The following is a 13,165-nucleotide window of genomic DNA, read 5'->3' as shown; positions in this document are numbered from 1 at the left end:
GCTAGTTCTAGTTATAATGTGTTCAACAAAGACAACGAACCCTTAAATTTGTAGTTCTTTCCGTCACTCATGAATCTGAAACAGTGAATCTCAATAATCTTAACGGTGTGAGACTTGTTTTTTTGATCAGTTGTGCGTGTGTTCAAGTACATGCATTTAGGTGGGAGGGCGAACCATTGCCACCTCCTGTGACTAGCAGATTTTCAGAGAACTAACAGGTGCATAATGCTGCCAAAGAAATATAGGGATACTTTAGGTAATTTTTATAGAATATTGGAAGTAATTGGATATTGGACACCTTTTTTTGCCAGTAGGCAAAAAAAGGTGTCCCACACTCACCATAATGATAACAGGCAGTGCTGACTGACTCTGCTATGATTAAATGCAGATATATACCGTACAAAATGGAAGGGGGATAGCCGTCATGGTAGCTCAGTTGATGGAGCATCGGACAGGTTATTCGAAGTTCGCAGGCTCGGTCCCAGTCCAGGGCAGGTTATATTTTTTCTTCAACTTTTCTTTCTTCACAATTACAACACTTCTATTCTTTTTGCAGATTTTCTGGTGTAAAAAAGGTACCTTATAATCTGAAGAGGCAAACAGAATGTACCAGTGTATGAGTTAGCTCTTGTAGTGGTTAGAAGTAAGATATGTTTTGAATAATAAATCATTCTGCCACTTGCCTAAAGAAAGGCTACAGGACATGGTGCTGGATGCACTTTGTTATTTTTGAATCGAGCTATCTTGAATTCTATTTTTATAAATTACATGAGATACTCAAGGCGGTATCACACACTTTAATACCACAAAGAATATGCAGTGAACATTGTTATAAATGCGAAATCGCATAAGGATAACGTGAAAACTGCACCCTCAACGAGAATGTACAGGGAGCACACGGTGCAGGCATCATTCCTCCTGCCTGTGCTTTTCAAGTGCGAGCTGTTTTCACCTCCTTCTGATCAGCTGACTAGATTGATATGTGTTGTTATAATGCATAAGGATGCTCCACAGGAAACTAGTTTTGTCTTAAACTCTGTGTGTCTATCAACCTATATGGTGCCAGGTTCAAGAGTTCATGCAAACCAGATCGTGTAAAACAGGACACCCGTTTAACATAATAACATGACTGAAAGCATAAGGCAGGTAATGAAACCGTATATCAATTTTTATAGGAGATGTTTTTTTCTGCAACAGAAAGCTTACTGGCCTGATCGTATAAACATGCAGTGAAAGAAGAAAATTTTCTGGCTTGTTTCTTTTTGTTTGACATGGCTTTCATGAGTACATCTAGTGGTAACACAGAAACTGCTGGAAACATTTTAAGAATTTTCAGGTCTCTGACTGCGATGAAGTGTTACACAACACAGGCAGCAAATAGTGGGAGGTCAGCATAACAGCTTTATATGTTTGGGCATTGCAGTTTGCTGAGAAAGCAAGCGTTTCATATGCGTGTGAAATGTACATATTTTGCACTGTTTGCCACGATGACAGTGCTGCTTTTTGCGGGTTGTCTTCTCTGTGTAGACCGCACAGAATATTGTGGGCACAGGTAATATAGATATATGCTGTAACTTTGACCACTAATCTTTGTGCATGTTGAAGTATCAAATAATTTGCAGTAAACAAACAGGCTGCATGACGTACTGATTTTTAGGCTTTTTAAGCGCAATCTTAAAAAGAAATGCCACTCAAGTTGCAAAAAGAATGCAGTTGAATTCAGATTTTTTGATTTTCACCTCCAATCATACATTCTGGCAGCTTGTCAGTCTCTTTAATGATGAATACCTAATCAAAATTTTTAGCTGGACGGGTTGGTACTGATGTTGAATTTTAGTGCACTGCTCATGGGTAGAATGATAGATTCGTGCCCTACCCTTCAGTACTGCCTAAAATCGATCAGGATATCTTTGCATATTTTTAGTATCGTTGAACGATCAGTTTCAGCTTAAGATATGCCATGAAAGCGGCCCAAAGCGTCCAGCTAATGTTGTTTTCGTGTGCAACTGTAGTTGTGGTTGTGCTGAATGACCTTTATTTACATACACTACATAACAAACTTACTCCTTTAGAGTCAAGTGCATCTTCGGATCGATTGTAAATGTTTTCATATGCGAGGCCTTAAGTTTTATAAGAAGTTCTTCAGTGTGCCGCCAGGAACTGTGTGTTCAGCAAAAATTTGTATATCATTATATACAACTCTGAGAGCCTGGTTCAACTTTGTGCAGGTTGACATTGAGCAGAAAACGAGAAGCAGCAGGGGCCCCCAGAAAAGAGCAAGCACCCTCCAAGCTCCCCAAGCTCTCTTCGACAGGAACAGCAAAGTCACTGTGTGGCATTGAAAACCACTGCAAGGAGTGCCTTATAGGACACTGTGCTGCTTTTTCATCACAGAACACGAAGTTGACCACTCCAGAGGAACTTCACGCTGTGTATTGTGAGTGCGTCAGTGGTTTTGTTTTGTCCAGCCAGCAGTCAAGAAATCGTGTGTCACATTCAGCCGGGATGGCTAGAGAGAGTCGGGCAGGCATGTTTGGACATTTGTCTAGCCAAGTAGTCGCAATTTTCGCACTGGTCCTGTTTGAGTTACTGCCACAAATGACAGAAGCGTTGTCACCTCTCTATTTGTACAGATGTGTCATGGAAGATTAGCTGCATTAGTTTTTTCTATAACAGATAGCTGCCAACATTCTTCATTGTACAGGAGTTTTGTTCCTCACTTATGGGTGTAAAGCCCTCCACAGAAAAAAATAGTACACGTCTACTTACAGAATGCCCCAAGGCCCTACTTGTAGGTTTTTCGGCTTGTATGATAAGCACCTCATTTGGGTGTACATGAACATTTTATAAACATGTACAGCAAGAAACTTGAGTGGCTGGTCATTTTGTCGTTACCATGTTTCTCGCAATATTCTTAAGCATGTTGTGCATTACGTTGTCAATCTGGTTCATGTGCATAGTAGACATTACGCAGTTTCAGGCTACTTCAAGCACTGGTAGTATAAAAAGCCAGGAAGCAAGCTATCAATAATTTTTTAACACAGTTGCTTAATCTGGTGCATAATATATCACTAAACTTCCGTGCGTATTCATCAATGTGAGCTCGTTTTAGTGTTATCCAAAATGAAGATGCGAGTCGACAGGTGGAAGCATCTAGTCGGGTAATCAGGGTGAACAGTAGAAGTGCCCCAGACAGGCTGGCCGACGTTGCGATACGAGGACCTATTTTTTAGAAGTCACCATGTCAGCCTTGGCGTGTTAGTTTATATGGGGTTAGTAATGACATCCTCTTTTGGTGTCGGCGTGTGTGCCTGTCGGAAATATTTGTGTGAAAAAAAAACTTATAACGCAGAAGAGTGCAGCCCTTGCTTCCTTTCAAGTTAGGTTGCGATGATACAAAGTGTTCTCCTGTCGGAAGTTGGGGGTAAGAGACGCAAAAAGATGGTAAAAGAAAGAAAAGAAGAAATAGGAGAAAAAGGGGGGATGCAAAGTAAAAGTAGTTGGCTACACTTCTCCTACTTTGCATCTCCTCTTTTCTTCTTTTTTTTCTTTTTTCATCTTTTTTGTTACAATTGCATTGTCCCATCTTTTGCATGAATCAATGACACATGGCTTTGCTGTAGCAAAGATACCTATGTGGTGTTGGATTGAACAGCGCAATGTACTTCACTCAGTTAATTACAGGCTGATCAGTCTTGCAATAAGCGCTTCCTGTCTATCACCACATGTGATCAAATGAAAATTTTGCGCTTGGCTCTTAGTATACTGGTACATAGCTTGTGTCTTGGACTACTCAAAATGAATGCTATTTTGCTGCTGCTTAAGGTAATGAATTTATCCAACATGAAAATATCTTGCCTTGTGAACCATGTCAGATCTGTCTTTCTTTTTCTTTCCTATGCAAGCATTGTATGTAAGGAAGGCAGTAACAGAGAGGTGATAGCTTGAGCTTTGGAAGAATAATTGCTGGCGGTGAGGCAATTCCACGTAAAACGTTTCAGCCATTTTGCCAACCATCCTAATTGTGTTTTGAAAAAAATATATTGTGCTCGTTCATTGTATTGAAAACAGCAAAATGCTAAAATCTATCGCAGAGAACAAAATATTAGGCCTCATTGGTGCCTTCTGGACTTCCCAGGATGTCATCACGGTGTTGTTTGTAAAAAGTAAAAAGAAGTATTTCAAGAATACTGCCTCTTCTACACTTAATTTGGTCTAGGCATTAAGTAATGGTGATTGTGTGTAGTGCGTGAAGCTCAGTATTATTAGTGCAATTATTTTGCCACATCAAAAGCAAGGAAGCAGCTCTCTTTATATGGCAAGTTATATGATTACACTTTGTTTTAAAGAATAAATTAATTTTCGAAGTTTCCTAATGATGGCTGTTTTCTGCATTTGTTATACGACAGCTTCCGTTCCGAAGTTCCCCATGTCCCTCAATAGGAGACTTCAAATATCAGTTTCCTCATTGAAACGAAAATTGTAATGATAACACTTGCCATATAACAAGAACTGTTTATTTGCTTTCAACTTACACATAAAAAAGATTTTCTTTTAGACAAACACATTGCTCAAGTTGCTTCTCAATGTGGACAAAAACGATTATATAGTAATATTTGTAATCTGGACCTAATACTATTTTTTTCGTGAAGTATAACTTCTGTGGAGTGAGTATTTGTGGCTCAAATATTCATACAAAGTGCAGTATTGCCATAAAAGAAATGCAAACGATGAATAGCTTGGCTAAGTTATTCAAAGCCTATGTAGCGGATAAATTGCACTAATGTTACTCGGCTTCAAATACTTTAAAGAAGCACCTTTACTTAACATGTAGATCAAATTTGATATGGCAAGAAAAAGCGGTACTTTTAAATTTTTCTCACAAATAACACCCGCACGACATTCTGCGAAAGTCTTAAGGTACTCATGTGACCTTTACTTTTTTCTCTTCAAAATAATTCTGCAAATAACTATTTTCAAAAGAGTAAATTACCATCATTTTTAAAACTATATATTTGTGATGGTCACCAGCCAGTATGGTTTAGATGTTTGGTGTAGAATAGCCCAGCGGGAAAAACAACAAATGTCTGAGCATCCTTTGACGCTCGGGCGATTTCGAAAGCATTTTTTGTTAGCAGCAATTCAATTAAGCCCTTGTCTTCATGCTTATACCCAGAAACAAAACACAAGTAACCAATGTAGTCCTAAGAGTCATGCATTCTCGCTGTTTCAAGGCTTGTGGAGCCTAATTTAGTGCAAGCTTCACCATTTTTAAAAAATTCAGATTCAACTAACAGGTTTTGGAGGCACAATGCATTTTCAGCTAAATTGTTTCATACAAGTTACTTAGATAAAAGTGGCAAGTAGAGGTAAAAATACCATTTTAAAACCATTGCAGGTAATAACAAAAAGGTCTGCTTTCTTTTTTTGTGTGGCGCTTTGCCTGAACGCTGTGCTTTTTGTGGTATAGTTCATTGTCTAGTGAACATAGGCCTTAAAAACTCACTTTAGCCATGTTGAGGTCGATTTCTTGGTTATAGTCATAGTAGTCGTAATAAAAATTATGACTTCAAACTTGATTGTTCTTTTGAAGATTTTTTTCTTGCATAATGATATTTCAGTCTTAGTCAATTTCGTTATAAGAAAACGTGATGTCATAATAGGGTCACTTTTTATAGAGTCATTCAGTTTTACTTTATCTTTTACATTCATAATAGAGCAGTTATTTTCAATATCGGTATTCAAAATGGAATGAGCATGCTGTATGTATGAAGGTTTAAGCACTTACAGATAGCACATGCACCCAACTTTTTAGTTGGCAGTTTATTTCTGTTATTCTTGATTGATATGTGAGGTTTCACGACCCAAAACCACTATATGATTATGAGAGACGTCGTAGTGGAGGGTTCTGGAACTTTCGACTACTTGGGGTTCTTTAAACCGTGCCCAAATATGAGCACACGTGCCTACAGCATTTCTGCCTCCATCGGAAATGCAGCCGGGAGTCAATACCGTGACCTGTGGGTCAGCAGCCGAATTTCTGTTACTTTTGCTCCCCTATTTCTGTGCAGTTCGGTTATAGTTTTCTGGCTTGCACAGATGTTTAATGGCACCTGCCTGATCCCGCTTGCTTTCATGATGATTTTAAACTTCATAATTTGCATAGGTTTACCTCTCTCAAAATTGTTCAAGATGCCAATTTTGTGCACAAACTGTATAGTATAAAGGCAGCAGATGTACATGCACACACTATAAGTGTACATTGAGAGCTTTCACTGGTAGTTCCTAAAGTTCTACTGTGCAGGAAACATTTAAATCATAATTCTATAGGAACATATCGATAGATTATCTCTATTATTGAAAATTGTCACAACCTAGTTATTTTCACTGTGATAAACATGCTGTTTTCTTTAATGTGGCAGAACTAATTTATACACTCAATTCTTCTATTATTCACATATGCATACCATGAAGGATTGTCTGCCTTACATTTTCAGTTTTATTCTGTGTGTTATAATTTCTGTGCATGTGAACTAAGGTGCTAACATGTGTCTCTGACTTTATTTGTCCCAATTATTTACATTTCCAAGTGCCTAAGAAGGCCACATAAGTTCTATGGCAGTGACCTCCCAAATCTACAGTGGTGCCAGAGCCTCAAGCAGCATTTCGCCGATCTCCACAAGATGTTCATGAGATAAACACAGCGCCACACTTTCACAGTGCTATGATTATAATTTATGTTTAAAGATTTCATTCCAACATTGCTGTTACATTGTGTTTTGTGCCACCATCCTGTGGCTTAGGTGGAGCTTGTGAAATTACGGTGTAGTCACCTCATTTGTGTACCATCAACAATGAAATGTCGCTATTCACAGCTGAAGCATAAAAAAAATAAAAAAATATATCGATTGTAGCAGGGCTGATGCGTATAATAATGCTTCTCTATTGCAAATAATAACTTTATAAGTTCTTTAAGTCTTGAATAGAACACTGCAATAATGTGTTGCAATGTAACCACCATTTATAATCACTAGCATGTTAATTTAGTAGCTTTGTAACGCATTTTAGTTAAAAGGTAATTTTGCTTCCGTAACACGACAATGAAAAAGATGCCGATGATTCAATCTCTCTTCATGCATATTGTCGCGGTACAACGCGAATAAAGCACAGATACACCTTGGGACGACGAAAGGCAGCGTGTCCTGAACAGCCCAGTCACAAGATCGCTTCAGCCTCGAGAGAAGCTAGAGGCCCACTACCTCGTGCCCACTAAATGCCCCATCATCGTTATCGTCCACATGTAGACACGCGTCATTTGCCTCTTTCCCAAAGAGCATCGCCCCGATGCGCAGTCTGTAATGCAGTTTTTTTTCTAAATTAAAGTATCATGCAATCACTTGCTGACGTAGGGTTTCATGCGGACTTAATAAACAATTGTATCGGGCCAGTTGGTAAGGATCCATCTTGCTAAGAAGCGCAGCCACTATAACAAAGAACACACAACACAAGTTCACGAGTTCACGTAGTCACGCATGACTACGTGAACTCGTTCACGTAGTCATGCGGACTACGTGAACGAGTTCACGCATGACTACGTGAACTCGTTCACGTAGTCATGCGGACTACGTGAACGAGTTCAGGATTGTGCTGGCGGCGCCTTGTACTATACGAACAGTCGGGAACAACTTCGTTAGTGACATCGCTAAGTCGTCGCACAACTAGGTACATCCAAAGTATCTTCTTAAAAGTTTTTCGGAAAGTCCTCGTTTTCGTATGGGCGTCCAAACCCATACTTTGTCGCCACTTTGGTAGACGACTGTTCTGCGGTGAGCATTGTAGCGGCCTGCATCGTAGTCTTGCTGCTGGCTGATCCGTAAACGTGCAAGTTGCCTAGCTTCTTCTGCGCGTTCCGTAAACGTGTCGGCGTCCGGGACGATGTCGTCGCCTTCGTGCGGTAACATTGCATCTAACATGGTTCGTACTTCCCGTCCATGAACGAGGCTGAAAGGTGTCATGCGGGTCGTTTCTTGCTTGGCGGTGTTGTATGCAAACGTTATGTAAGGCAAGATTGTATCCCAGTTTTTGTGTTCGACGTCAACGTACATCGAAAGCATGTCTTCAATGGTTTTGTTTAGACGCTCTGTCAGCCCGTTTGTTTGTGGGTGGTATGCGGTAGTCTTACGATGCGTTGTTCCACTCAGCATCAAAACATGGTTCAAAAGAGCTGCTGTAAATGCGGTTCCTCTGTCTGTGATTACGACGGTTGGTGCACCATGCCTCAGTACAATATTCTCGATAAACAATCTTGCCACCTCCGCTGCTGTACCTCTCTGGATAGCCTTTGTCTCGGCATAACGGGTCAAATAATCCGTCGCGACGATAACCCATCGGTTGCCTGCGGTAGAAGTAGGGAGTGGGCCCAAAATGTCCATGCCGATCTGGTGGAATGGAGTCATTGGGACCTGTACGGGTTGCAGGAGGCCAGCTGGTTTAGTTGGCCGTGACTTGCGTCGCTGGCAGTCGAGACAGGTACGGACGTGGTGCTTCACGGCTGTGGTTAGTCTTGGCCAGTAATACCTTTGCTGTACCCTGGCCAACGTTCTTGTGTAACCCAAGTGGCCAGAGGTAACCTCGTAGTGGCATGCTTTCAGTACTTCGGTGCGAAGGGCTGCTGGGATGACGAGCAGATAGGCAGATCCCGTCGACGAAAAATTTCTTTTATAGAGTACTCCGCCACGTAAACAAAATGATGACAACGCTCTTGCGAAAACTCTTGGCGCCTTCAGAGATCTGCCATCCAAGTAGGTAATTAAGCCAAGCAACTCAGCGTCGTCTCGTTGTTGCTGCGCAATGGTGGTCGTGTCGAGGACACCGAGAAATGATGTTTCCTCCTCCTCGGGTAGGGTTGCCGACTCAATGGGTGAACGGGACAAACAGTCGGCGTCCATATGTCGCTTCCCTGACTTATGTACGACTGTCATGTCGAATTCCTGCAGCCTGAGACTCCAACGCGCTAATCGGCCGGTAGGGTCTATAATATTAGTTAACCAACACAGTGAGTGGTGGTCGCTAATTACTTTGAAGGGGCGGCCATATCAATACGGACGAAATTTTGTAACCGCCCATACCACGGCGAGACACTCCTTCTCAGTCGTGGAGTAATTAGCCTCAGCACGTGTTAACGTTCTGCTTGCGGAAGCGATTACCCTTTCTGCGCCATCTTGCTGCTGCACAAGCACAGCTCCCAGACCGACATTGCCAGCATCCGTGTGAAGCACCGTAGGGGCTCTCTCGCCAAAGTGGGCAAGGACTGGGGGTGTTTGTAGTCGCTGGCGAAGATCGTTAAAAGCAGCTTCCTCTTTGTTATTTCACTCAAAGGTGACGTCTTCTCTTGTTAGGCGAGTTATTGGTGATGCTATGCGTGCGAAGTGCGCGATAAATCGTCGATAATACGCGCAGAGGCCGAGAAAGCGTCTGACAGCCTTTTTATCGGTAGGCATAGGTAACTGTTCTACGGCTGCGATTTTTTCAGGATCGGGACGAATACCAGCATGACTGACGACATGACCGAGAAATCGCAGCTCTTCGTAGCAAAAGTGGCACTTCTCAGGCTTCAACGTCAGGCCCGCGGACTGTATGGCTCGTAAGACCACCTCAAGTCTTTCAAGGTGCTCGTCAAACGTCGCGGAAAACACTATGACGCCGTCCAGATATACTAGGCATGTTTTCCACTTCAACCCAGAAAGCACGGTATCCATGAGTCTTTGAAAGGTAGCAGCTGCTGAGCACAAACCGAATGGCAAGACCTTAAATTTATATAACCCATCTGGTGTCACAAAAGCGGTCTTCTCGCGGTCTCTCGGGTCCACCTCGATTTGCCAATATCCACTCCGCAAGTCCATTGAAGAGAAGTATCGAGCATGTCGAAGTCTGTCGAGAGAGTCGTCTATACGCGGTAGTGGATATACGTCTTTCTTGGTCACCTAATTTAGCTTCCGGTAATCCACACAGAAGCGCAGGCTGCCGTCCTTTTTCTTAACGAGGACTACAGGCGACGCCCAGGGGCTCTGTGAAGGCTGAATGACGTCATCTTCAAGCATTCTGTCTACCTGCTGTTGTATCGCTTCACGTTCTTTTGGAGCCACGCGATAAGGGTTCTGGTGAATAGGTCTCGCCGTTTCCTCGGTAATTATTCGATGCCTGGTTAGAGGCGTGCGGCCAACTCTTGATGTTGTCGAAAAGCAGTCTTGAAATTTGGCCAGTAACTCAAGGAGTCTGCGTCGGTCGTCTTTTGGCAAAGTAATGCTAACATCCAGAACAGGCGCTGAATCAAGATTTAGCAACTCGTCGACTACCGCCAAGCAGCCTTCGGCATCTATGACATCGTCGAAGTAAGCGACAGCCGTGCCTTTAGGAAGATGCCGGCGCTAAGCACTAAACTTGGTCAGCAGCAAGTCCGTGCGTCCAGCAGCAACTCTGACGATACCTCGTGCGACAGAAATACCGTGGGTGAAGAGCAGCGAGCTTATTCGGTCCGCAACTCCTTCGGCGTCAAACTGAGCAGCGGCGGCCACAGAAACAAGCGTGCATGAACTCGGAGGGAGAACCACATCGTCATCAGTAAGACGCAGTTGGTTTGGTCGCGCCTTTGGGGAATCGGGTAAGCCCGAACTGTTGCAAAACGTAATCAAGCTCTCTGGTATGTTGATGACGGCACCATATTCCCGTAAAAAGTCCATGCCGAGAATTACGTCTCTGCAGCATGCGGCGATAACGACGAACGACGCCGTGAAAGGAGAACATCCGATGTCAATTCTTGCGGTACATCTTCCCGAGGGCATCAATAACTGGCCTCCTGCTGTTCTTATATGAGGGCCCGTCCACGGCGTCTTCACTTTTCTGAGGCTGTCGGCGAGGTCCTGACTGATAATGAAGAAGTCGGCACCAGTGTCGACTAAAGCTGTCACTTTCTGGCCGTCGAGAAGAACACTAAGGTCAGCAGTCACAATTTCATCGTTTTCACGGCTTATCGGCTGTATGGCGTAGTGCTGTGGGGGCTTCTTGTCGTTATCTTTATGGCCTGCAACCTTGCCCCCGGAGGTCGCCGCTCTCAGTTTCCCCGGCGCGGGCTAGGTGACCTTCTTGTATTAAGGTTCGCATAGGTGCGGTGGTGCGACAAAGGCGAACGCGCGGGGGACGGAGAGCGGGACTGACGTCTCGGACGAGGAGGCTGAGCAGGCATTGCCTTTTCTGCAATGGTAGAGCCGTCCTCAAAGTGATAACGGGCTCCATAGAAAGAGGTGTCGTCACGGCGCGGAGTGTATTCGTCGTTGGCACGTCGACCGTCAAACCAAGGTCGTTGAGGACGGAATGAATCACCTCGATGCCAGCAATGACGGGCAATATGTCCTGCACCTCCACAGTGAATGCATAGTGGACGCCTGTCTACGGTGCGCCATGCATCTGTTTTCCGGGTCGGTGGACGCGTCGATGCCCATGGGGTGGCTGTGGATGGCTGGTTGTGGGGCTGTAGCGTAGGTGTTTGATGCAGTGTCTGCTCTTGCGGCGGATACGAAGGGGCCATCGTTACCTGGTGGTACAGCGTCGGCATAGCGGGTGGTGGACGTCGGAGAGCGGCAGCGTAGCTCATAGGACGCTGCTGAGCATCAGGACTAGCCTTAGACAACGCTTGGTGGATTTCATCGCGTACGACTTCAGCGATCGATGCGATGGGATTTTCAGCAACAGGATTCCGCAACTTCTGCAGTTCCTCGCGAACTATCTCCCTAATCAAGTCTCGCAAGCAGCTCTGACTCTCAGACGTCATGGCGGTAGCATTGATTGGGACATTGCAGGGCATGCGGTCATATTGCCTGCAGCGTTGATGAAGGGCCCGCTCGATAGCCGTAGCCTCCTTAATGAAGTCAACCACGGTAGCCGGAGGGTTGCGCAGTAGCCCGGCAAAAAGCTGCTCCTTGACACCGCGCATGAGGTAACTCAACTTTTTATGTGCGGGTTAGCTCGTTGAAAGAGACGAGTCATGTCCTCGGCAAACATTGCAACGGTTTCGTTGGGTTTTTGAACCCGTAGCTCCAATAACTGCTGCGCGCGGTCCCTTCTATCGATATTGGCGAAGGTATCGACGAACTTCTCTCGAAAGTCGGGCCAAGCTGACAGATTGCCTTCTCTATTCTCATAACAAGTACGAGCACCGTCGTCAAGGTAGAAATAGGCGCGCCAAAGCTTTTCCTGTTCCGACCAATGATTTACCTTGGCAACACGCTCATAGTGGGCAAGCCAGTCGTGAACGTCTTCATGGGCACCGCCACTAAAGCGATCGGGAACGAGGGGTTGAAAGAGGGTCACATGAGATGGGTGCGTCGGAAAGCTGCCTTGGGGCACCTGTTGCGAGCTTGCGTTGGCCATTGGTTGAGCTGTGCGGTGCCTAGTGGTTCCGGCGAGTGAGTCAGCTCTGGCGCGAGGCCTCGCAACCGTCGACTGGAGCGATGCACCGGTGTTTCTACAGGTGACAGTGCGTTTGGACTCGATGAGCGGCTCCCAGCGGGCGTGTGGAGCATCAGACAGGGTTGCGGCCCAGCACCTCCACCAGTGTCGCGGTACAACGCGAATAAAACACAGATACACCTTGAGATGACGAAAGGCAGCGTGTCCTGAACAGCTCAGTCACAAGATCGTCTTCTTCAGCCTCGAGAGAAGCTAGAGGCCCACTACCTCGTGCCCACTAAATGCCCCATCATCGTTATCGTCCACATGTAGACACGCGTCAATATTTAAGAAATATTGTGATTTGTACACAGAATTGCATGTACTCAAGATGTGGACGTCTATTCAATTTACACATTATATTCCTTTGCACTAGATTCGAACGTAACATGCACACATTTCAGTTTTTCTGCATGATACGTCTTTCCATAAAATGCGGAGTCCGCATCATGTGTCTCTCCATAAACTGCGGAGCCCGCATTATACGTCATTCATAAAATGCGGAGTCGGTATAATACGTCTTCCATAGTCCAACAATTCCGTACTTGAGGTCTCCGCATCATACGGAACGTTTTAGTAGGGAAGCATAGCGTGGTAAAACTGTAAAATAGCAGCCTCGTGGCACCCTGCAAATCGCGTAACCGGTGGACCTTTTTGAACC

Source organism: Rhipicephalus microplus, chromosome 6 (assembly GCF_043290135.1).
Source record: "Rhipicephalus microplus isolate Deutch F79 chromosome 6, USDA_Rmic, whole genome shotgun sequence".
Taxonomy (NCBI): Eukaryota; Metazoa; Arthropoda; class Arachnida; order Ixodida; family Ixodidae; genus Rhipicephalus; species Rhipicephalus microplus.
Note: the sequence above shows the minus strand (reverse complement) of the source record.